Below are 24,322 nucleotides of genomic sequence, written 5' to 3' on the forward strand. Positions count from 1 at the left end.
AAATTAAACACCGCCCACCGCCGCATGACGATTTCGAAAGGGGTGGAAAGCCTAAAATTTGCAGGAAGGCCCCCGAATCTGCTCTCAGGATGACGAGCAGATGTCTGTTCCAATGGCTAGCCTCCATTTATGGAGCTAGCCAATGGAAACAGAGGCGGGGACCAAAGCCACTCTACTCTTCTCATAAGGTTTTCCCTGCAGCTGCGCAGTGCGCAGCTCGCTAGTCAAAACCTAACGTGTGGGCATTTTCGCTGTTGAAAATAATTGGCTATTAGTAACTACTAATATAATGTCAGGGTTAGTGCGCTGTGGCTTTAGGTTATTGCAGTGTAAAATGTAGAGATTAGCGAAGAAATGTTTAACTCTGCTAGCGCCAACAAATAGCATAAGATCAGTAATGCGCTGTGGAGGCACGAAATTACATTTTAGGATGTGAGTATTTGCGAGGCTGATAAGAAGTGTGCGAGCATTAAAAAGTTGCAAATATTTATAGCAGAATTACAATAAATATCATACTAGAAGCAAGGCTTAGGCGCAAGGATAAAGTGGGCCCCATGCCACCGGTAATGCGCTGTGAGGAAAGTTGTTAGCAGCAGATGACTCGGGGATTTGGCAAGGCGAAAATGGCTAGGGGAGGCTGCATAGAGAAAGGTGACTATGTGTGTGAGCGATCCGACTACATGAGATGGCAAAGTACAATACCAAAAAGAATGCCATGTGTATACGTGTGGGCATTTTCGCTGTTGAAAATAATTGGCTAGTAGTATCTAATAATATAATGTCAGAGCATTATAATCCTATAAAAACAAAAGAGAAACAGATCAGATTGATGTAAACAAAGATGTACGGCAACAACAGACAACAACAACCACACGCAGCTGCTTACCTGATCGCAAACGCTACTTCGAGGCACACGGACAGCGGGAGGAGGGGGGGGAAGCTGATCGCAAACGCTACTACGAGGCAACACGGGGCATCTTACACCTACAAAATAAAAGAGAAACAGACGACAACAACGGCGGAAGGGGGAGGAGAGGCGAGAACGGCCAAAAGCACTCACGTGGACCAAGACTTCCTCCGGCGGCGGTCGGCCGCAGAATGAACAAAAGAAACATGGATGCGAAAAAAAAAAACACCGCCCACCGCCGCATGGCGATTTCGAAAGGGGCAAAAAGCCTAAAATTTGCAGGAACGCCCCCGAATCTGCTCTCAGGATGACAAGCAGATGTCTGTTCCAATGGCTAGCCTGCATTTATGGAGCTAGCCAATGGAAACAGAGGCGGGGACCAAAGCCACTCTACTCTTCTCATAAGGTTTTCCCTGCAGCTGCGCAGTGCGCAGCTCGCTAGTCAAAACCTAAAAAGGGACAATTTCACACGAATCAATAACATACATTCTTAAAAAAGACAGTTCACAATTTATTTAAGAGCCATTAGAAATTGTAATACCTGGCTGGCATTGGAGAGTCATGGCTTCAGTTCTAAGAGGCTGCTGCTTATGACATCCGCCTCCTTCACATTTCCCTCTCAATCATCATTTTCTCCAGAGTCTTGTGAAGTTGATATTATCGACTTTGCCTTTTTAGATGGAATCTGTGCAAGACTCGTGCATTTCTTGTGTGGTGTGTGTTCATACGCCCTGTTATGAATTCATTGCACGTGCAAACGGTGCTGCACTGGCCTTGTCCCCTCGAGTAAGACAGGAGTGGCTGTTGAGTTGCAATGAGCCAGGAGGAGAAGCTGTCATAAATGCTCGGTGTGTGAGCCAGAGAGGTGTGGTCAATTAGAGAGAAGTTGCATAGGCCCTTTTCACCCCACACTGTGCACCTTTATACAAGGGCGATTTTGAACACACTGTTTGTAGCTTTGGACAGGACTGCAGATACACTTCATACATGTAGTTGAGGGACAGCTGGGTGGGAAATGTCTCACTTACTTACCAGTAATCGTCATTAATAGACACTGAACCCAGTCGTAGAGGGCCTAAAGACCCACCAGCCACCACCGACCATTCCCATCTACATCAATCCATTCGTCGACATGTACATCAAGTTTTACATTTGCCGCCAGAGTTTTGCCCCTACCTGGCAGTGCTGGTGGGGGTTCCTCATGTTGCATATGCACACAGATGAAAATTACACAGCCCTGAAAAATAAAGTTTGCCACTGGCTAGCGAGAAACTCTGCCCTGACTAATTGGCAGTTTGATGACATTCTCAAGGTGGGAAGAGTAGGCTGGACTGGACCTTCCCCAAAAGCACTGGAAGGGGATAGTATTGTGGTCAGCTGCCGGTTCCGGGAGCTGGTGCATCGCTTGATCAAACTCAGCACTAGGAGTAGGGTTAAGGATCTTCCTGATATGCTTTTTGTCATCTCCCTGGGTTACTTTTATCACTTATTTGCACCAAGTGACCAGGGGAAAATGGCTGCTTCCTTGCCTCACCTGATTGTAGACTCATGGAGAGCCCATTGGATCTCTATTCATAACAGATTCCAAATGCTCTGGAAGTTTTATTCAAACGATTGACTTGATCCTTATGCTGTTCATTTGAAGAAGCAATGTTCCCAAAAAGAAGGTTCTGTCAGATCAAAGCCAAACATCGTGCTCCACCCCAATAGTGCCAGATGCCATGTTACTGGGGGAAGGGCAGGGTTATCACAAGGCTTGTTGGGTATTGGGAATGCTAAAGAGCTCCTGACACTTAGGATCTCTTCAAACGAACTCCCCCGGAACCCGATGAACCATGCATTAATTGAAGACAGACCTCCCACACAGTACACAAAGGGTTTGCGGATTCTCTCTTGAAACAGGGCAGGGATCCGACAAAAGATTTTCAATAACGACTGGCTAGGTTTTGTTGAACCCTTTGACATCATATGCTTTCAGGAAACATGGGCCTATGAACATAATGCAATCAATGGGTTTAGGTCTTTTTGCTCACCCACTGTTGCTTAACCTGCTGGCAGGGGGAAGGGTGGTCTCCTAATTCTGATATCAACCGTGGTAGGAAATGGTCAAGTAAAGGAATTGTTTTTTAATTCTCATCTTCAGCTGATGAAAATATCCTATCCTAAAGAGTTTAACAACATAATCGTAATACATTTTTATTATAATTATTTTGGGGCTCAACTGGTGGGGATCATCGAGGACCTGAAGCTCATTCTCCTTGATCAAATAGATAGAGAATCGAATGAGGCTTCTTTTTTATGGGTGGTTTATTTTAATATAACTAAAGGTACTTATAGTGGGAACCATGTCAGCGGAATCAATAATGGGCTGGGTGACCCTGCTGATCATTTTACACACTTGGCATATGGAGAAGCATTAACAAGGCTAATACTAGTTAATAACCTGTCCTTTGAACCAGGTAGATATCCCAACCTTTATCGGGAGAGGTAAAGGTAGTACCATAGACCATATCCTAGCTTCAGACACCTTGGTCCTGCTGTCAAAAAATTACAAGTTCTGTCCCTCCACTTTTAGCAGTCATTTTACCATTACTGTAATGCTTGCCTGCACACCTCTAATTTCTCCTATGGCTGGCAAAACCGAGCTCATGACCTAAGCAAAAAATAAAGGTCTACATAGAAAATGGCAATATGTCAATCCTAGCAGAAATGGTGAGCAAAAATCATATGGAAATTTTAATGTGCTTGGGAGAAAATTGCGAGGCAGTTACTGTGTGTGAAAACTTCGCTAGGATTTATAAATCAATTTCTGATTCATTACTGATTAAGTGCAACTAGCAAAATCCCCACAGGATCTAGTAGTTTTGAAAGAGTCGAAACGGAACTATAAAAAAAACATTGAAAAAGGAAAGGCTGAATTAAGAACTAAGGTATAGATGCATCAACAATGCCATTTGCGATTCCTTATTAGCGAAACATAAGGATTCGCTAATAAGGAATAGCAAAAGGCTTTGCATGTAGAAATCGCAAAAAAATAGCGATTTCTAAACATTCCTTAATTGCGACTTGCAATTTGCCAGTCGCAATTAAGGAATACCTCCCCATTCATTCCTATGGGCCTAGAGGTCCATAGGAATGAATGGGAAGACATTCTCAATTTGTGATTCTCAATTAGAGAATCGCAAATTGAGAATGCAATTTCAAGGGTGCCACGGTGTCAAAAGGACACCCTGTTGCACCCCTGAAATCTGCATATGAGAACATCTTGCACACACACATGCCCGAAGGGCATGTGTGTGTGCAAAATGGAACTTTGAAAAATGCACTTTAGTGCATTTTTTAAAGTTTTTGCAAATTACCATGAAGTTTAACTTCATGTTAATTTGCTCCCCCTATTAGTGAAATCGCTATTTTTTTACTTTGATGCATTGCATTTAAGGAATCTCAATTTGTGATTCCTTAAATGCAATCGCAATTTAAGTAATATCAATTTTGCGATTTCTTAAAATGTGATTTTTAGGGCTCGGACTCCTTCCCAGTGAAACTGGGAGGAGTTTGAGAACTAATGTTAAAGGAGAAAAAAAGAAGAAGTATATCCTAGGGCCTTGGAGAGAGAAATTCCAGACATTCCTTAGCGTTTTCTGTCATCTGGTCAGTGATTCGGCTTCCTTGTGTTTTCGTTTTAATAGGCTTGAAGTGATAGGGTAAATGTAGTTTAGTTCCGCCATTTTGGGCATATTTCGTGCGTGCTCGCGCTAAGAAGTACATAAATTATAATTAGGAGCTGTCAGGGTGCCTCCGTTAGTGAACGGGCGCGTTCACAATTCTGCAGCGCTCAGCGCGCAGCTTCCTTGTTGTATTAGCAGCTGCTTAATGTATGTCCGTTTTTCGAGATTATATTTTATCGGTTTTTTGAAGATTACATTTTATCATACTGTGTTGTTTTAAAATCTTGCAATTCAGCCACAGAAAGCCGAGAACCCCACGCGCCTTTAAACCTGTAAGCAGACACTCGTCCTCCGTCACTAACCCTCCCAGACCTGAACTCCGTGCTAGTCCCTCCTGCACGGCCCCACCGACGCACCCAGTGTGCCTGAGCCCAGCAGCAAGCAGCCCCCAGCCGTCTATGAGTGGCTCCTTCCAAGCCTAATTTGTCAGATCACGTTCTGCACAGCTGGGTGGGCAGCCCTCCAACAAATGGCAGCTGATAGCGACAAGCAGCAGGGAGGAGACACAACCCCCTCGGCAAAGCTGCCAGAGGCAAGTAGGCGTGGTATTTAGATGCCCTCTGCCACCCGGCACGGGCACAAATGGAGCTTTTTAAACACTGCTGAAAAGGTGAACGGGGCAAGAAGCCGGACGAACTCCGGATCAAGAATTCCACTGTATCAGCTGCAGCAATTCTACCATACCAGTCACAGTAGTACAATTATATATTGCGCACACTGATTCCACCCAGCTTTGTTCTGCAGAGACCTTGCCCTGATGCCCCAGAAAAATTCTTTAAACAGATTGTTTTCAATTGCGTTTTCCTTTGATTTAATTTTCTGAGTGGTGTGTGAGTGTCGATTACAGACAATTTGCAGAGAAATATGTTTGCTTTAACGTAACATCCATAAAAAAAGGTTATTTTAGATCTAAAACAGAACCACATGTGAGAAATGGGGGGGTCACAGAGATTACTTACAGTGATATTATTTCAAGATAATAATTTATTCTGCGTGCGTTGTTCGGGTGCAGGGGGAGGCTCTACGGACAGGAAAACATATTTAGACACAACTAAACAAAATCATGTATTCAGCCACAGAAACCCAAGGGCCCCACACGCCTTCCAAATTGTGAGCAGACACTCGTCCTCCGTCAATAACCTTCCCAGACCTGAACTCTGTGCTAGTCCCTCCTGCACGGCCGCATCCCAGTCCTTTACTTTACTTCAATATTGTTGTTATCTCCTGTATTGGGTATTTACTGGGTATCAGTGCTTCAAATGAAAAAAAAAATGTTGGTGCTTCTCAGAGGTGTGTTTCTTATAATTTATTGCAAAAGCTTTAACAAATTACCTCTAGCCTGGTGTCTGGGTTACACAGTAGAGAACCCACTGGATGAAGTGAACCCTACCCTTCCTGCCTGAGCCTCCTAACACTTACTCCGTACCTGTGAAATACCTCAGCGCTTAAACAATAAATGTACGAGCATTCTGTGCATTTAATCCCACCTGTGCCTTTTTCCTTGGCATCTTAAACCCCAGTGTTGGCCCCATGTTCAGTTTCAATCCTGGGCTCTCCATTGGCTCATTGTGTGATCGCTGTGAGGTTATGCTATCCTCCTCAAACTCTGTACCAGTTGGATTCAAGATGAGGCGTCTGTAAAAAGTGGCCCCTGTACACTATACGTATGCCAGTGCCACAGAGCCTCTCCGAGGCCCCTTTTTGCCTCATAGGGATGCCATCCAAGGCGTTTGGGCACTTTTGTTGCTTTCCATTCCTTCTTTCCCTTTGTCGACAACCCATGTGTCCTCCGTACAAACCGGAATACAGAGCACTCTATAAGCATTAGGTGCTGTTGAGTGCAGAGTGCTGTGTGCTGTTGAGTGAAGAGTGCTGTATGCTGTTGAGTGCAGAGTGCTGTGTGCTGTTGAGTGCAGAGTGCTGTGTGCTGTTGGGTGCAGAGTGCTGTGAGCTGTTCAGTGCAGAGTGCTGTTGAGGGCAGAGTGCTGTTGAGTGCAGAGTGCTGTTGAGTGCAGAGTGCTGTAGAGTACAGAGCGCTCTAGAGTGCAGAGTGCTGTATTGTGCAGAGTGCTGCTGAGGGCAGAGTGCTGTTGAGGGCAGAGTGCTGTTGAGGGAAGAGTGCTGTTGAGGGCAGAGTGCTGTGTGATGTTGAGTGCAGACTGCTTTTGAGTGATGTGTGCTGTTGAGTGTAGAGTGCTGTTGAGTGCTGTGTGCTGTACAGTGCAGAGTGCTGTAGAGGGCAGAGTGCTGTAGAGGGCAGAGTGCTGTAGAGGGCAGAGTGCTGTAGAGGGCAGAGTGCTGTAGAGGGCAGAGTGCTGTAGAGGGCAGAGTGCTGTTGAGGGCAGAGTGCTGTTGAGGGCAGAGTGCTGTTAAGTGCAGAGTGCTGTTGAGGGCAGAGTGCTGTGTGCTGTTGAGTGCAGAGTGCTGTGTGCTGTTGAGTGCAGAGTGCTGTGTGCTGTAGAGTGCTGTGTGCTGTTGAGTGCAGAGTGCTGTTGAGTGTTGAGTGCAGAGTGTTGAGTGCTGTTGAGTGCAGAGTGCTGTTGAGTGCAGAGTGTTGTGTGCTGTTGAGTGCAGAGTGCTGTTGCGTGCTGTATGCTGTTGAGTGCAGAGTGCTGTTGAGTGCAGAGTGCTGTTGAGTGTATAGTGCTGTTGAGTGCAGAGTGCTGTTGAGTGCAGAGTGCTGTGTGCTGTTGAGTGCTGTGTGCTGGTGAGTGCAGAGTGCTGTGTGCTGTTGAGTGTAGAGTGCTGTTGAGTGCAGACTGCTGTTGAGTGCAGACTGCTGTTGAGTGCAGAGTGCTGTTGAGGGCAGAGTGCAGAGTGCTGTTGAGGGCAGAGTGCTGTGTGCAGTTGAGTGCAGATTGTTGTGTGCTGTTGAGTACAGAGTGCTGTTGCGTGCAGAGTGCTGTTGAGGGCAGAGTGCAGAGTGCTGTTGAGGGCAGAGTGCTGTTGAGGGCAGAGTGCAGAGTGCTGTTGAGGGCAGAGTGCTGCGTGCTGTTGAGTGCAGAGTGCTGTGTGCTGTTGAGTGCAGAGTGCTGTGTGCTGTTGAGGGCAGAGTGTTGTGTGCTGTTGAGTGCATGCTGTTGAGGGCAGAGTGCAGAGTGCTGTTGAGGGCAGAGTGATGTGTGCTATTGAGGGCAGAGTGCTGTGTGCTGTTGAGTGCAGAGTGCTGTGTGCTGTTGAGTGCAGAGTGCTGTGTGCTGTTGAGGGCAGAGTGCTGTGTGCTGTTGAGTGCAGAGTGATGTGTGCTGTTGAGGGCAGAGTGCTGTGTGCTGTTGAGGGCAGAGTGCTGTTGAGGGCAGAGTGCTGTTGAGGGCAGAGTGCTGTTGAGGGCAGAGTGCAGAGTGACTGTTCCAGAGAGAGCAGGGTATGCTTGTGCGCTTACACGGTGCACTGACACACAGGAGCTCAAACAAAGAACAGCTGAGCACGTGTCTTGGGAGCTTCATTGAGGCAGCCGGCCCTTTGTGAGGGGAGCAGCAAGGAGGGGACGCCTCAACCAATCAAGCGCAACTACTCACAACCTACTGTACGATTAAAGCACAGGCCAAAGGGCAGAGCTAGGTCTTTTCGCATTACGTAGGGTGAGCAGTGTGTGAGTGTGTCGTGTGAGCAGTGTATGAGCGTGCAGGGTGAGCAGTGTGTGAGTATGCAGGGTTAACAGTGTGTAAGCGTGCAGGGTGAACATTGTGTGAGTGCAGAGTGCTGTTGAGGGCAGAGTGCAGAGTGCTGTTGAGGGCAGAGTGCTGTGTGCTGTTGAGGGCAGAGTGCCGTGTGCTGTTGAGGGCAGTGTGCTGTGTGCTTTTGAGTGCAGAGTGCTGTGTGCTGTTGAGTGCAGAGTGCTGTGTGCTGTTGAGGGCAGAGTGCTGTGTGCTGTTGAGGGCAGAGTGCAGTTGAGGGCAGAGTGCTGTTGAGGGCAGAGTGTGTGTGAGTGTGTAGTGTGAGCAGTGTATGAGCGTGCAGGGTGAGCTGTGTGTGAGTATACAGGGTTAACAGTGTGTGAGCGTGCAGGGTGAACATTGTGTGAGCGTGCAGGGTGAGCAGTGTGTGAGCGTGTAGGGTGAGCAGTGTATGAGTGTGAGCAGTGTGTGAGTGTGTAGGGTGAGCAGTGTGTGAGTGTGTAGGGTGAGCAGTGTGTGAGTGTGAAGGGTGACAGTGTGTGAGTGTGCAGGGTGAGCAGTGTGAGAGTGTGTAGGGTGAGCAGTGTGTGTGTGTAGGATGAACAGTGTGTGTGTGCAGGGTGAACAGTGTGTGTTTGCAGGGTGAACAGTGTGTATTTGCAGGGTGAACAGTGTGTGTTTGCAGGGTGAACAGTGTGTGTGTGCAGGGTGAACAGTGTGTGAGTGTGCAGGGTGAACAGTGTGTAAGTGTGCAGGGTAAACAGTGTGTGAGTGTGTAGGGTGAACAATTCCAATCCAAACCACATAATTCCACTACACACCACATGCATACACTCCATAACACATGGCTAAAAGACATTGCCATTTACAATGCCATTAGCTCGAACTCAAATAAATCCGAGCCCGATTGCATTTCCAATGCTTGTTGCATTTGGGATGATGCATCCCAAATGCAAAAATACTGGTTGCAAAGGGGCAGATTCTGAGAATCTGCCCCTTTGCGACTGGTTTTTCCTTTGATGCATCTATACCTAAGACCTGGGACGATCTGGAACAAGCAGCAGCCCTGAAAGATAATCAAGTATTTTTGGACATAATGAACAGGCCCGTTTTCACTAAAAAGCGAGAGTCAGGAATTCATTATCATATAATGGAGCATAAATTGGTTTCTCATTTAGCAAAAATATATAATTCAGAAATGGCTGGTAAAAATCAAAGACTCCCAGATGAGCCTGGTGCAACCACAGTGGCACTAGCTGAATTTAAGTAAATCTATCTCTGTGGGGGAAGTATGCATAGCCATACTCTGTTCAGCAGCAGGACCAGACTGGGTGCCAGTAGAGATTTTTAGACACAATTTACAACTCTGGGCCTGCTGCTTACACATGTTTTTAGTTCTATAATAGTTCGGGGGCCTATTGAGTCATGGAGGCAGTCAGTCACAGTCCCCATACATATAAAAGGAGATAAGAATATCCCTTCCAATTATCTCCTGATTGCACTATTCAACTCTTTGGGAAAGTAGGGTCATTTTAGGAAAGTTTAGAAGCCTGGGCGAGTGAAAACTCCTTCTTTTTACTAAAGTGTAATATGGGTTCTACCCAGAAATTGGCACTATGTTATGTTATGTTAACAAGATTTATAATGCATGTGTTTACCCAAAAATGGGCATCTCGGCTCTAGTGGCAAGAACCTGCAACATTGTCAATAATCAGAATACAAAAGTGAACCCATCATTTAAGGGGTACGAACCCGCTGGTCCAATGAAAAAAAACAGGTTTTTAGATTCTTCCCATATTTCAAAAGATTTGGTTGAGCTTGTAGATGTTTCAGCTGTAGATTCCATCATTTTACTGCCATATAGGAAAAACTTCTTCCACCCCAATGAGCTTTCTTTCTTTATTCTGGGTTTTTATAATTTGTTAGCTGTACTAAATCTTAAGGTATGTAGGGGAACATACCAGTGAAAAGTGTCCTGCAAAAAGAGTGGACCGTCATGGTGTAGACCCTTAAGCGCCAAGCAAAGGGGTTTGAACTGGATCCGCTCCCTAATTGGAAGGTAGAGAAGTTCCGTGATTTATTTGTAAACTGTGCAGAATTTTGGTAACTTCAACAGAACTCTCCCAGCCGCATTTTGCAGAGTCTGAAGTTTATTAAGAAAACATGCTTGACATCCTACAAATTTGAGTATTACAATAATCAATCCTTGACATTACCAAGGCAATAATGACAGTTTTCCTATATTCTAATGTTAAGAATGCTAAAATCTATTGCACATTTTTTAGCGTGAAAAAGCAGGAGGAGGATACCTGCCTTAAATGTTCTATGAAGGTTAATCTGTTGTCAAAAACGACACCCAGATTTCTCATGTTCTGGGCTGGAGTTGGTCGCAACCCCAAATGTGATGGCCACCAGGTGGAATTCCAAAAAGTACTGTTGTTGCCAAATGTTAACACCTCCGTTTAATCAGAGTTAAGCTTAAGAGAGTTCAGTTGCATCCACTGCGCAATACTATTCATGCATGTGTTGAAGTGCCAGGCTATTTTTTCTGGATTACATGAAATTGCAACCACTAGCTGTGTATTATCGGCATAACAAAAGACTGAGCAACCGTGGATGCTAATCAGCTGATTAAGTGAGGAGATGGACTCAAGAAGGACCCTTGTGGGACCTCACAGGGAAGTTTAAACAGAGTGGAGGTATATCCTTCGAGCATCACTACTTGCTCTCTATTAGTAAGAAAGTATGAAATCAATTTCAGAGCCTCTCCTTTTATGTCTATTTTTCAAGACGATTGATTAATGCGCAGTGATCCACTGTCGAAAGCGGCCGAAAGGTCTAATAAAATGAAGGAGGAATCTTTCCTGCATCAACAATGAATCTGAACTTTTCTGTAGCTGGCAGGAGAGCTGACTCTGTGCTGTGACCAAGCCTAAAACCATGTTGTGTGGAATCAAAAAGATTATTGGAATCTCAAAAAGAGATAACCTCTTGATTCATCGCTTTCTCCAATATTATTGCGGGTAATGGCAAACGAGAAATAGGCCTATAATTTTTTACATCCGAGGAGTCCAGATATGCTTTTTTTTATCAAGGGTAAGATTGATGCTTTCTTCCACGTTGGCGGGAAATAGCCTGAATCCAATATATTATTTATGATACTAGTGAGGAGAGTAGCAATTGTGTCTGAGACAGCATAGAGTACCTCCGGAGGACAGGGATCAGTCGGAGATCCTGACTTAATCTTTTTTAAATGAGAAACCGTTTGTTCTATTTTAATATGAGTGAACAAGAGCAGGACTGGGGCAGGGGCACAGCAATTCTGGTTTACCATATCAGTATCACTGAGAGTACCTGGAAGTGACCTTGACCAGTAAGTTCACCCTGGAATTCTTGAACGATTGTATTACCTTTGTTAAAGAAAGAATTAGCCACTTGATCACTAAATTCTTGACTAGGTGTCACCTTGTTTTTATCTTCAAAGATAGAAAGGACTTTCACTGTTCTAAATAATTCCTATTTTTCTGTGAAAAAATTTGCTTTACATTTTTTTGTCAGCTTTTTATACTCCTTCATAAGAATGTTTTATTTTAATTTACCCTCTTGATTATACTTTCTTCTCCATATCTGCTCCTGGTGCATACATTTTTTCTTAAGGTCCCCGAGACCTTGCGAGAACCATGGTGGCAGAAGGCATTTTCCGATATGTTACACTGCTTTTTGGGGGGACTAGTTGAGACACTGCACCATTAATCCATGAATCATACATTATTGAAGCTTGTTCCAGATCATTATTTACTACTGGTAATGTGTTTTTTAATAAGCTATCAAATTTAATTGTATCAATTTTCTTCCATGCCCTCTAACTACTCACCACTTTAGTTCTAATTTGTTCAGTAAGGGGAGTAGGGATGTTAAGTTTTAACAGTATGACTTTATGATCCATCCAGGTCAGAGGTAGTAGTTTCTCAATCCTAATGTTTGGATGACTGGAGAAAATACCATCCAGTCTATAACCAGCAGAGTGAGTGGATTGTTTAACTAAATGTTTAAAGTCAAAACCTATGAGAATATCAATGAGCAGGTCTGTATTTTTATCCTCCAAACAGTCTAAGTGAAAATTTAAATCATCCAGGATTTTAAAAGTAGGATAATCCGTACATATTTCAATAAAGCCCAGTAAAGCTTTAAGAAAGTTATTTTTTTGGCCCCGGGGGCAATAAATGAGTAATCCATTAGACATAACTACAACTACAGAGCAAACCTTAAATCTTTCCCTAATCTTGGGTAAATATGTCAAGGCCAGGAGAGGGGCCATACACATGGCCTTTATAGACCTCTCCTGTGCCTTTGACTTAGCAGATAGAAACAAATTGTGGGACATTACGGTACATGCCCTACGGTACATTCCCCTTACTGTGAAGTAGTTTGCATATTAACCCTGCTGCCCATGTGATAGAGTGCCCATACATTCCACTAAGCACTTTGTGTTATTTTGCACTTTATAGTCTGCTTTTAGACCTGTTTTGTTTTGCCCAATTTTAGATGGGAAATGTTCCAAAACACATCATGATGGTTTATTGTTTCTACAACGCTGTGAGTCCCAAACAATCTGTTATGCAGTGTTGAGTTTTATTACTCAGACGAGGCACTTAAGGAAAAAATATGAAGCAGGATTTAGCTATGATGAAGTGAAGGGCAATGAAGACATACATTTTATTCATTGACGTTTGTGATTCAAATGTGTGTGATCTTTTTATAATTGCTTTAGCATGTGCTTTCATAGTCTTTTTTGACTGAATAAAGATTGCTTTGAATCTTTGAAACTTTGACGGGCTGCCATTAGAAGGAACCAAGAGCAGCACCTTTCCTTGATTATCCTGCAACATTATCCTCTAATCCTATGGTTGAACCCTAAAAGGGATGGAAAAGGATGGGAGGAAAGCTAGGACTGTGATAAGGAAGAGTAGGACTCAAAGTGATGAAGATTATCAGCACCTACCCAGGACATTTCCTCCTCATCTGTCATCCTCATAGTAGTCTTCCAAAATTGAGATTGTACCAGGGAAATAAAGACTGTTCCATGGGGACATATGGGGACCTTCACAGATAGCACAGGAAGGTACTAGGAAGAAATAGAGGACCAAATACCAGACACTACGAAGGTCTGAGGAGGAAACTAAGTAGCAGACTAAACAGGGGTGTTTCCTCGGAAGCTTCACAGCAACATAAATGCAGCAAGATTTGAGACACATCCTACAACTTGACTTTAGGGCTACTATTGCTTCACATGATGAGCTCTGATTCTCTACCTAAAAGTTTGAGCTCTCAGCCTTAGAATCCAAACTATTACTGTTGGCCTCCATATGTACTTCCTGCACAAAGCCAGTATACATGCTTTTTGATCAATGATGCTTATGTTCCGTATTGTGTCTGAATATATATGTCCATGGTTTGGAGTCTCTGACTCCAAGACTAAAGGGCTACAGTTCAACTGCTTCTATCGCCATGTTCCTGTTTCTACTGAAAGGTATGTTAGCATCCCAAGTAGAGGTTGCCACTTTTTGCAAATGTCTTGAAACATTCACAAGTGCTGAATGTTTTATAAATCAAACAGGATCTAATTGTATCCATGTTTGAATAGCAAATATGTATCTGAAAGAAGATATTTTAAGAGAATCAGCATCTTCACAATCTTAAAACCCTCCCAGGTTTCATCTGGGGATGCAATTATCCTTTGTTAATGGAAACATACACCACAATAATGTACCCCAGCATAAAACAAGGATCATTCTCTGAATGGGCTTGCTTTAGTCTAGCCTGGAATGTAGAAATCAGATGTAAACTCTCATATTAAGAGTTCCAATTTTCTATCAGTGGAGTTGTGGGAAATTTTTTCATTGTTTTTTAGAAGCACTATGGGTTTGAATTTCCTCTCATGCCTCTAATAGAGTGACACATTTTTCCAAACATTACTATTAACCTGAAACTGCATCTAATGTAATGCTCCTGAACTTGCTAGTAGATTCACTATAAAATGTGCTTTATGGTTTTCTTGCATTGGCTTTTAAACTGAAATTCACTTTTACAATAGAAGATCGGAATGCCTGGCATCTGGGTGGTGAAGACTTATGTTTGTGAAACAAAGCACTGCACACAGACACTTGACTCACAATTAATTTGCACCTAATTACCAAATGGTTGTGCTTGCTTACTATTAATTTCTTCACCATCTATGAAAGACCAGCTTCCAAATGTATCAGTTTAATATTTTCTGGTACGTCTTTGTTCAACCTGTCATCCTGGGCGTGGTTTTCCCTCTAACTTTTTGCCTTCATTCCTCCTGTTTTTGCTAACTTCATTTTTGCTGGCCTTAGGACTCTTTGCACTGAACCACTGCTAACCAGGGCTAAAGTGTTTGTTCTCGCTGCTCAAAACATGGTAGAACTACCTTATACCCAATTGGCATCTATCTATACTACTATTATAAAGAGAGAGCCCAAACCTTTGAGGCGGGTAATCTCAGTAACCACAGCACCAATCACAACACCCAATACAGCATTGGAAAGGGCAGTTGCAGCAGAAGGACATAGGCTATGCAGACGCCCACCATATACATTCAAAAGGTAAAATAACCGTGACAGCAAAGAAGTCCCTTGTGGCGTGGGCGTGGGCGGGGCGCGGCCTGACGACAAAAAACGAAGCGTTCTGTAAACGTCTGCGTTGTGAAGTGGGCATGTGCTGGGGCGTGGCAAATGTTGGGGGGTGTGTGCTGGGGGTGTGACATGGTGCAAATGCCTTCCATGGGCGTATGCGCCTGACAACCGCTGGGGGCATGTGCTGGGGGTGTGACATGGAGCAAAAGCCTTCAATGGGCGTATGCGTTAAGCGCGAGGCGCTAACAATTGCCGTTACGTTCCGCACGTCATGCCATGTGGGTCGCCTTCATGCCATGTGGGTCGTACATACAAAATAATAAGGCGCCGGGGCCACACGCGAATGAGCGTGTCTGCGGGGACAATTACTGGAAATCGCGCCACATTCTAAAATCAGGATACCAATCATGCACCTGGCCGTATGCGTTCAATGGGCATCTGCGTTCACATGGAGGCCTGGTAAGTAACCCTTCGCTCTACTCCCTTTGGGGACTGCCCATTGTCTCACACATACTGGGGCCGAATGCAGTGTGTGCCTTAGCCTGGGTGCGTCTGAAACACACTGGCAGACGGAGACTGTCGGTGTGGGTCCTAAACAAATAATAAGACCCGGACAACGTCGAGCACGGGCTGCTAGTATTTAATATACTTGTAAGTAAGAACCTGCGACCCTCATGGGAAGTAGCCCCACCATACATACCCCGATTGATTGGTAAGTCTCTAGTAAAGTGACACTACCTTTGCCCAAGACCTGTAAATTATATGCTAGTAGTGGGCCTGCAGCACTGATTGTGCCACACTACATTAACTATAACTCGCCATTGTATGTTGCACTGTGTTCTGGAAAATCATGTGATTTCAGATGTAATAAGTGTTGTTATTAATGCAATGATTTCACCTGTTATAAGTCATGTAATATGCAAGGGTATAGCTAGTGCGTGAAGAAGGAGTGAGTTATAGTTAATGTAGTGTAGCGAGTGAGGTGACAAGATTGTGTACAGAGGGTTGCCAATTATAGTAATGTGATGGAGTTGCATAAGTATAAATGTGTGTTATAAATATGACATAGTAATTTAAAAATGGTGTGTAAATCAGATGTTTAAGAGGTAACTGGAACTTTAGAAGCTCTAATGTTTGTGTAGTTTGCATACAAAAAAGAATTAAACATTTCCTAACTATAACTTATGTTTAACATTTGGTATTTTCTTAAAATTTCAATAGTTTAAAAAATTTGTAAGAATGCTTTTTTTTTATAATCGGACAGTTTACTGTTGTTGAGATGAGTGTCTTTAAGTGGAGTGTGACAGAATATAGTGTAGGATACTGTTGTAAAGTGTACTGTGGTACAGTGTACTGTTGTACAGTGGAACTAGGTACACTGGAGTGGCGTAGACTAGAGTGGCATACAGTGTAGTGGTGTAGAGTGTAGGGGAGGAGAGTGGCATACAGTGGAGTGGTGTAGACTTAACTTGGAGTAGCATACAAAGGAACAGCATATAGTAGAGTGCCATAGAGTGGAGTAGTGTACAGTGGAGTGGTATACAGTGGGATAACATACAGTTGAGTGTGGTGCAATGGCGTTATGTACAGTGGAATAGTGTAGAGTTGATTGGTCTACAGTGTAGTGGGGTACTCTGAAGTGCCATAAGCTGGAGTGTTGCACAGTGTAGTGGCATGCATTGGAATATCGTATACTGGAATAGCATACAGTGCAGTGGCATACAGTGGAGAGTGGTAGAGTAGAGTGGCGTAAAGTGGAATAGCGTAGACTGGAGTGGTATAGAGTGTAGTGGAATACAGTGAAGTCCTTTAGAGTGACTCACCTAGAATGCAGTTAGATACAGTCTAAAAGCGTAAAGTCAAAAAGAGGAGAGTGGAGTGGCGAACAGTTGCGCATCGTACAATGGAGTAGTGCACAGCAGAATCCTGTATACTGAAGTGGGATAGAGTTTAATAGCGTACAGTGCACTGACCTACAGTGTAGTAGCATAGAGCGGCTTACAGTGGTTTACAGTCATAATATCGAGTAAAAAATATAGAATGGGCAAAATATCGAGTTAAAATATAGAATGGGCAAAATATTGAATGGACAGAATATAGACTACAAAAATATTGAATATAATAGCAGTAATATCGAATCCAAAATATAGAATGGACATAATATCGAATGGACAGAATATAAACAACAAAAATATCGATGGACAGGATATAGACAACAAAAATATCAAATTTTAGGTAAGTAAGTTAATATTTATATTTTTAATAATATGTAAGTGTTTTTTATGTTAGTATATGTGTTAAAAGTGTATTTTTATTTTATAATTTATTTTAATTAATTAATTTTATGGTATTTAATTTTTGCGTAATATAATTCTGGAGCGGGTTGTGGGTTTATAGGGGAATAGGGTGGGAAGTAATTTAAATATAATTAATTAAATATTTTAATTTATTTATTGGTATTTATTTTGAATTCATTGTTAATTAATTTTTTATTGGTAATTAATTAAAATATAATTGGTAATTAATTTTTATTAATTGATTATTTGATAATTATGTTAATTATATTTATTTATTTTCTGTAGCGGGTTGTGGGTTTATAGGGGAATAGGGTGCGAAGTAATTCAATTATAATTAATTAAATATTTTAATTTATTTATTGGTATTTATTTTGAATTAATCGTTAATTAATTTTTAATTGGTAATTAATTAAAATATAATTGGTAATATTTTTTTACATTTATTAATTGATTATTACATTCATTTTATTAATTTATTTTCTGCAGCGGGTTGTGGGTTTATAGGTGAATTGGGTGGGAAGTAATTTAATTGTAATAATTAAATTTTTTAATTTATTAATTGGTATTTTTTTATTAATTGTTAATTATTTTTCAATTGTTAATTAATTAATTGGTTTTGGTAATTAATTTGTATTAATAGGGAATTATTTTTTAGTAATTATTTTTTTATTATTTTTAATTGATTAATTATTTTAATATATTAAATTGGTAATTAATTTTAATTAATTTGTAATTGGTATTAATATTGAATTTATTTTTAATTATATATGAAGTATTTACTTTCCCTACTGTTGCTCTCCTTGGAGTGCGAATAGTAATTTTTACCCTCCCGCTATGCAATGCTTTCCCTACTGTTGTCCTCCCTGGAGTGGGAATAGTAATTTTTACCCCTACGCTATCCAACGTTTTTCCTACTGTTGCACTCACTGGAGTGGGAATAGTAATTTTTACCCCTACGCTATCCAACGCTTACCCTACTGTTGCACTCTTTGGAGTGGGAATAGTAATTTTTACCCTCCAGCTATCCAATGCTTTCCCTACTGTTGCCCTCTCTGGAGTGGGAATAATAATTTTTACCCCTGCGCTATCCAACGCTTTTCCTACTGTTGCACTCTCTGGAGTGGGAATAATAATTTTTACCCCTACGCTATCCAATCCTTTCTGTACTGTTGCACTCTCTGGAGTGGGAATAGTAATTTTTACCTTCTCCCTATCCAATGCTTTTCGTACTGTTGCACCAATGGAGTGGGAATAATAATTTTTACCCCTACGCTATCCAATCCTTTCTGTACTGTTGCACTCTCTGGAGTGGGAATAGTAATTTTTACCTTCTCCCTATCCAATGCTTTTCGTACTGTTGCACTCACTGGAGTGGGAATAGTAATTTTTACCCCTATGCTATCCAACGCTTTCCCTACTGTTGCACTCTTTGGAGTGGGAATAGTAATTTTTACACTCCTGCTATCCAGCGCTTTCCCTACTGTTGCCCTCCCTGGAGTGGGAATAGTAATTTTTACCCCTACGCTATCCAATGCTTTTCCTACTGTTGTACTCACTGGAGTGGGAATAGTAATTTTTACCCCCACGCTATCCAACGCTTTCCCTACTGTTGCACTACCTGGAGTGGGAATAGTAATTTTTACCTTCCCGCTATCCAACACTTTCCCTACTGTTGAACTCTTTGAAGTGGGAATACTCATTTTTACCTTCCCGCTATACAACGCTATCCCTACTGTTGCACTCACTGGAGTGGAAATAGAAATTGTTACCCCTACGCTATCCACCGCTTACCCTACTGTTGCACTCCCTGGAGTGGGGATAGTAATTTTTACCCCTACGCTATCCAACACTTTTCCTACTGTTGCAGTCTCTGTAGTGGGAATAATAATTTTTACCCCTACGCTATCCAGAGCTTTCCCCACTGTTGCACTCTCTGGAGTGGGAATAGTAATTTTTAACCTCCCGCTATCCAACGCTTTCCCTACTGTTGCACTCTGTGGAGTGGGAATATTATTTTTTACAATACCGTTATCCAACGCTTTTCCTACTGTTGCCCTCCCTGGAGTGGGAATAGTAATTTTTACCCCTACGCTATCCAATGCTTTCCCTACTGTTGCACTCCCTGGAGTGGGAATAGTAATTTTTACCTTCGCGCTATTCAACGCTTTCTCTACTGTTGCACTCACTGGAGTGGGAATAGTAATTTTTTATCCCTACGCTATCCAACGCTTTCCCTACTGTTGCACTCTTTGAGTGGGAATAGTAACTTTTACCTTCCCGCTATCCAACGCTTTCCCTACTGTTGCACTCACTGGAGTGGGAATAGTAATTTTTACCCCTACGTTATCCAACGCTTTCTCTACTGTTGCACTCAGTGGAGTGGTAATAGTTAATTTTACTGTCCCGCTAACCTACGGTAAAAATATTGTATATTTTTTATTAATATTATGTTTATATATATATGTATGTATTTAAAAACTAAATTGTATGTTTATTTATTTTTAACTTAAATTAATTATTTATTAATTTTAAGGTTATTTAAGTATTTTAAGTATGTTTAAGTTAATTATATTTCATATTTTATTGTTTTTCAATTACTTTTAAGACATTTAAAAAATTCGATATTTTGACTATCTATATTTTTTACAACAATATTTTTGATTCGATATTTTTGCACTTACCTGTTTGGAGATAGGAGTTCGATATTTTTGTATTCTATATTTTTTACTTGATATTTTGCTACATCGATATTTGTGTTATCGATATTATGTCAGTGATCCGCTTACAGTGGTGTAGCATACAGTGGAGTAGTGTTGAGTGGAATAACATTGAGTTTAGTGGCATTAAGTCTAGTGACATACTGTGGAGCAACATATAGTAAAGTAGCGTATAGTCCAGTGTCGTACAGTGAAATAGGGTAAACTGTAGAAGCGTACAGTGCAGTGATGTACAGTGGAGTGGTATTTAGTGGAGTGGCACACAATGTAGTTTTGTAAAATGTAATAGCATACAGTGGATTGTGGTACAGTGGAGTGGTGTATACTAGAGTTGAGTAGAATGGAGGGCTGAGAAGTGGAGTGGTGTATAGTGGATTATCGTACAGGACAGTGGTGTACCATGAAGTGGTGCAGAGTGGAATGGCATAGAGTTCAGTAGCGTAGAGTCAAGTTGCGTACATTGTAATAGCATACAGTTGTGAGGCGTATAGTGGAGGGGCATACAGTAAAATAGTATACACTAGAGAAATAGAATAGAGTGGTGAACAGTGTAATAGCATAACGTAGAGTGGTGTAAAGTGGAGTGGTGTGGAATACAGTGGAGACTAGAGGCTACAGTGGACTATCATACAGTCTATTGGCATATACTGGAGTGATGTAAAGTGGAAGGGCATAGAGTGGAATAGCATAGAGTGGAGTGGTGTAAAGTGAAGTGTTATATAGTGAAGTGGCATAGAGTAAAGTGCCTACATTGAAGCAGACGTACCGTGAAAGTGTGTGAAAGGATGTAATAAATATGTGGCAGAAATTTACATTATAATGGGTAAATGAAACGTTTTGGTAGTTCATGCAAATAGTTTAATTAGTGCTCAAGGTATAAGTTGTATAAAACCTAGTTTTATATTGTACCTTGGTATATCGTGATATGTTCACAGTATACCACGGTACATGGGGCTGAGAAGTAATCATGTGATTGGCTAATGGCTACATTTACCGAAGGTAAAAGGAAGGCAACTACTTTTTATCACAGTTTTGCAGCGTTCTGTAAGTGGTGATAAGTTTTTCATTTTTATTTATTAATTTCTATATACTATTATAGCAGACTAGGGTGAACTGCATTTTTTCAAGCAGTGCTGTAATTTATAGGGATTAACTCGCTACTCTGTACACTTTTTTGTAAATATTGAAATCTGTAAAAAATAGAAAATAATCTTTAATCCACTATATTTGTAAAATATAGTGTTTTACAGTGTATTTTGATTTTTACTGTTTTTTAAATTTTGTGAAAATACTGTGGCTACAGATATCTCTATGTTGAAATGCCAAATAACTTAAATTATACTAACTCTACTTACCTGCAGTACCCAAAAGATTCACTTGTGCACCATGATCTCTACTCCTGCCAACTTTCATGTAAATTCAACTCACTATTTTTGAGCTACGAGAAATACAAACATCTATGTAAAATGCATTGGATTTCAAGCATGTTTTGTGATCCCCTGTTTTCTTTGCAGCCCCTCGACCAAACGCACCAAACTTTAATTCCTCTGACAACAGAACGGGTGCAACAGGTCTGTAAAGTTTAGCGGATATTCGTCAAATGGGTGCAAAGTTATTATTAAAAAATGAGAAATCCCTATTTTTGGCAACTCTAACTATAAATACAGAGTGGCTACCGCAACTGTGTAAGATATGTATATATATATATACATTTCGATTTTGCCATTTGAAGATGGAATAAAGCAATTATTATTTTTTCAACTGCAAGTTGTGGTCCATACCTGACAAGGCTTTGGTGTCTCGTATTGCCTCCTGGCCCATGGAAATGAATGGGTAATTTGCAATTAGCAATTTGCTCATCGCAAATTAGGAATGGTAAAGAATCGCTATTTATTCCTTAAAATTCGCTATTTAGGAAATGCAAAATAGTTTGATGATACATATGGCGGTTCATCTCTAACAAGATAAGAAGCTTAGGGATAGATTTATGATGACTGGCGCAATGAAGTGGACATCACTTACTTCATTGGTAGGCCTTTACATGTATTATCTCCTCTGTATTCTTCATCAAGCGTAACTTTAATCTGCAATCCTGAGTAGGTCTCACCTTAAACAAACCTCTGGATAGGCCACACCTTATCGTCATCCTGAATTAATCATTTAAAATGCTAGGGACAGATTTATGATAGGTGTATGCCTCTTTTGCGCCACTGTGCGTCACTTTTCTGATGCAGCGGCGGTGCAAAAGATTTGCTATGAGGCGACAAAATTACAAATTGATGCATTTAGGCAGATGTGTCATGGTGTAAAAAAACCGTGCCACATGAAACCGATGCAGCAGTGATGCAAAAGATGCACCATGTTGCAAGACAGGCCTCACTTGGGGCCATATGTATCAAGCTAATTAGCATTCGCAAAGGCCAAAATTCTGCGAATTTCGGCCTTTGCGAATGCAAATTAGACAAATGGTATGTATCAAACAAGTTTGATGCAAAATAAGGAATAGCAAAATTTGCTATTCCTTATTTTGCGATTGCACTTAAGGATTTGCAAATTTTGCGATTCCTTAAATGCAATGTATCAAACAAAAAATATGCAAAAAATGCCATTAAGGATTTGCAAATTACCACCAACTTCTAGTTGGTGGTAATTTGCGAATTCTTTTCAAAAAGCTTTTTTCCCAAAAAACAAAAGGTGCCATATGATGCCCATACATGCCCTTAGGGCATGTATGTGCGCCATATGCCCCCAAATTTCTTTTTGAGGGGTGCAGCAGGGTGTTCTTGAGACACCCCTGCACCCTTGGAAAAATTCCTAATTTGCGATGAGCTAATTGCTAATCGCAAATTGCACCTTCATTCCTATGGGTCTCCTGGCCCATGGAAATGAATGGGTAATTTGCAATTAGCAATTTGGTCATCGCAAATTAGGAATGGTAAAGAATCGCTATTTATTCCTTAAAATTCGCTATTTAGGAAATGCTAAATATTTTGATGATACATATGGCAGTTTATCTCTAACAAGATAAGAAGCTTAGGGATAGATTTATGATGACTGGCGCATCACCAGGGATGTGCCAGTCATCCTGCCATGGTGTGCTGCATTTACAATGCGGCGCAGCATGGGCCAAAAATGGCACAGATGCGTGACGCATCTGTGCCGTAAAGGTGGCGCATTGCTGGAGTTGTATCGCAAGTGCGATGCAGCTCCAGCAAGGCTCAGGGGTGCCCCATCTCCACAATGTTGCGTCAAGACCTATGCCTGCTTCAAGCAGGCGCAGTGTTTTGACGCAGCTTTCTCCTATCTGATTGTAAATGCGGCACACCATGGGTGGCAGAGCAGCGGTGCACGTTAACTGGTGCATGCCTGGGGATGTGCCAGTTAACATAAATCTGCCCCTTTACATTTAAGTATGTGCAGGGGACACAGAGTCGGTGAGGCTTATCCAAGGTTAAGAAGAGATGAGTCCTGTTCACTGAAAAATTAGACATAGGCTTCACCTTCTCAGCATTGCTGGACATGGCTAAATAATAGCTGCAAAATGTTACTCTTGTTAAACAATTTTACTATTATAATCTCTGAGATTTGTCTCTTACTCTGCAACATCTCATTGTTGTTATCTTTCTTTAAAGATAAAGACAACATCAACATGAGCGACAATCAGCAATCAGTTGATTTCGACCTCATCATTGAACTCGTAATTGAAACATCAGTGGATGTTGATCCCTTGGATGATTTAAATCCTGAGGCTTGAGCCTATGGAACTATAAACATTTATTTTAAAAATGTATAATAAATAAAAAGTAAAAATGTAAACGGTTTAATTTAAAAATAAAAATAAAGACACCTTCAAAAACAGGTTATGTGTAGTGTCTTCAATAAAATATTAAAATATGCTCATAAAATTAGATCAGATTCACATATAAAATAGCACAGGTAAAATGAATATAAATTCCATTTCTTTTCTGCTATTTCTGTATTCTAAATTTGCCAAGCACTAAAAAATCTTCTATGTAAAAATGTCAAGTAGTGTTTTAAGTTTTTGATTACTGTTATTGATTTACTGTTGGGTAATAGTGGTTAATAACATTTTTTAATATATTTTACCACAGATTCAACTGCAGATCATTTCAAGATTTCACCATGCCAACCAAAGAAAGACTGAGAAAGGCTGCAAAACGTCAAAGACAGCAGGTCAATGAAAAAAAGCAGCAGTCCTCTAACAAAAAGATTTGTCAAGTCACCAAGAAAGCACCGGGTAAGAGTACAAAAACATTTATAAGAAATATCTGTAGTAAAAAAAATATTACTACAGAAAATGTTTCAGTCCAGAAAAAGAGAAGCAATTCAAACGGAAAGGAAAGGCCAATGAAAAATGTTACTGCTAGAGCAAGAGATAA

Source organism: Lissotriton helveticus, chromosome 6 (genome assembly GCF_964261635.1).
Source record: "Lissotriton helveticus chromosome 6, aLisHel1.1, whole genome shotgun sequence".
In the NCBI taxonomy this organism is placed as follows: Eukaryota; Metazoa; Chordata; class Amphibia; order Caudata; family Salamandridae; genus Lissotriton; species Lissotriton helveticus.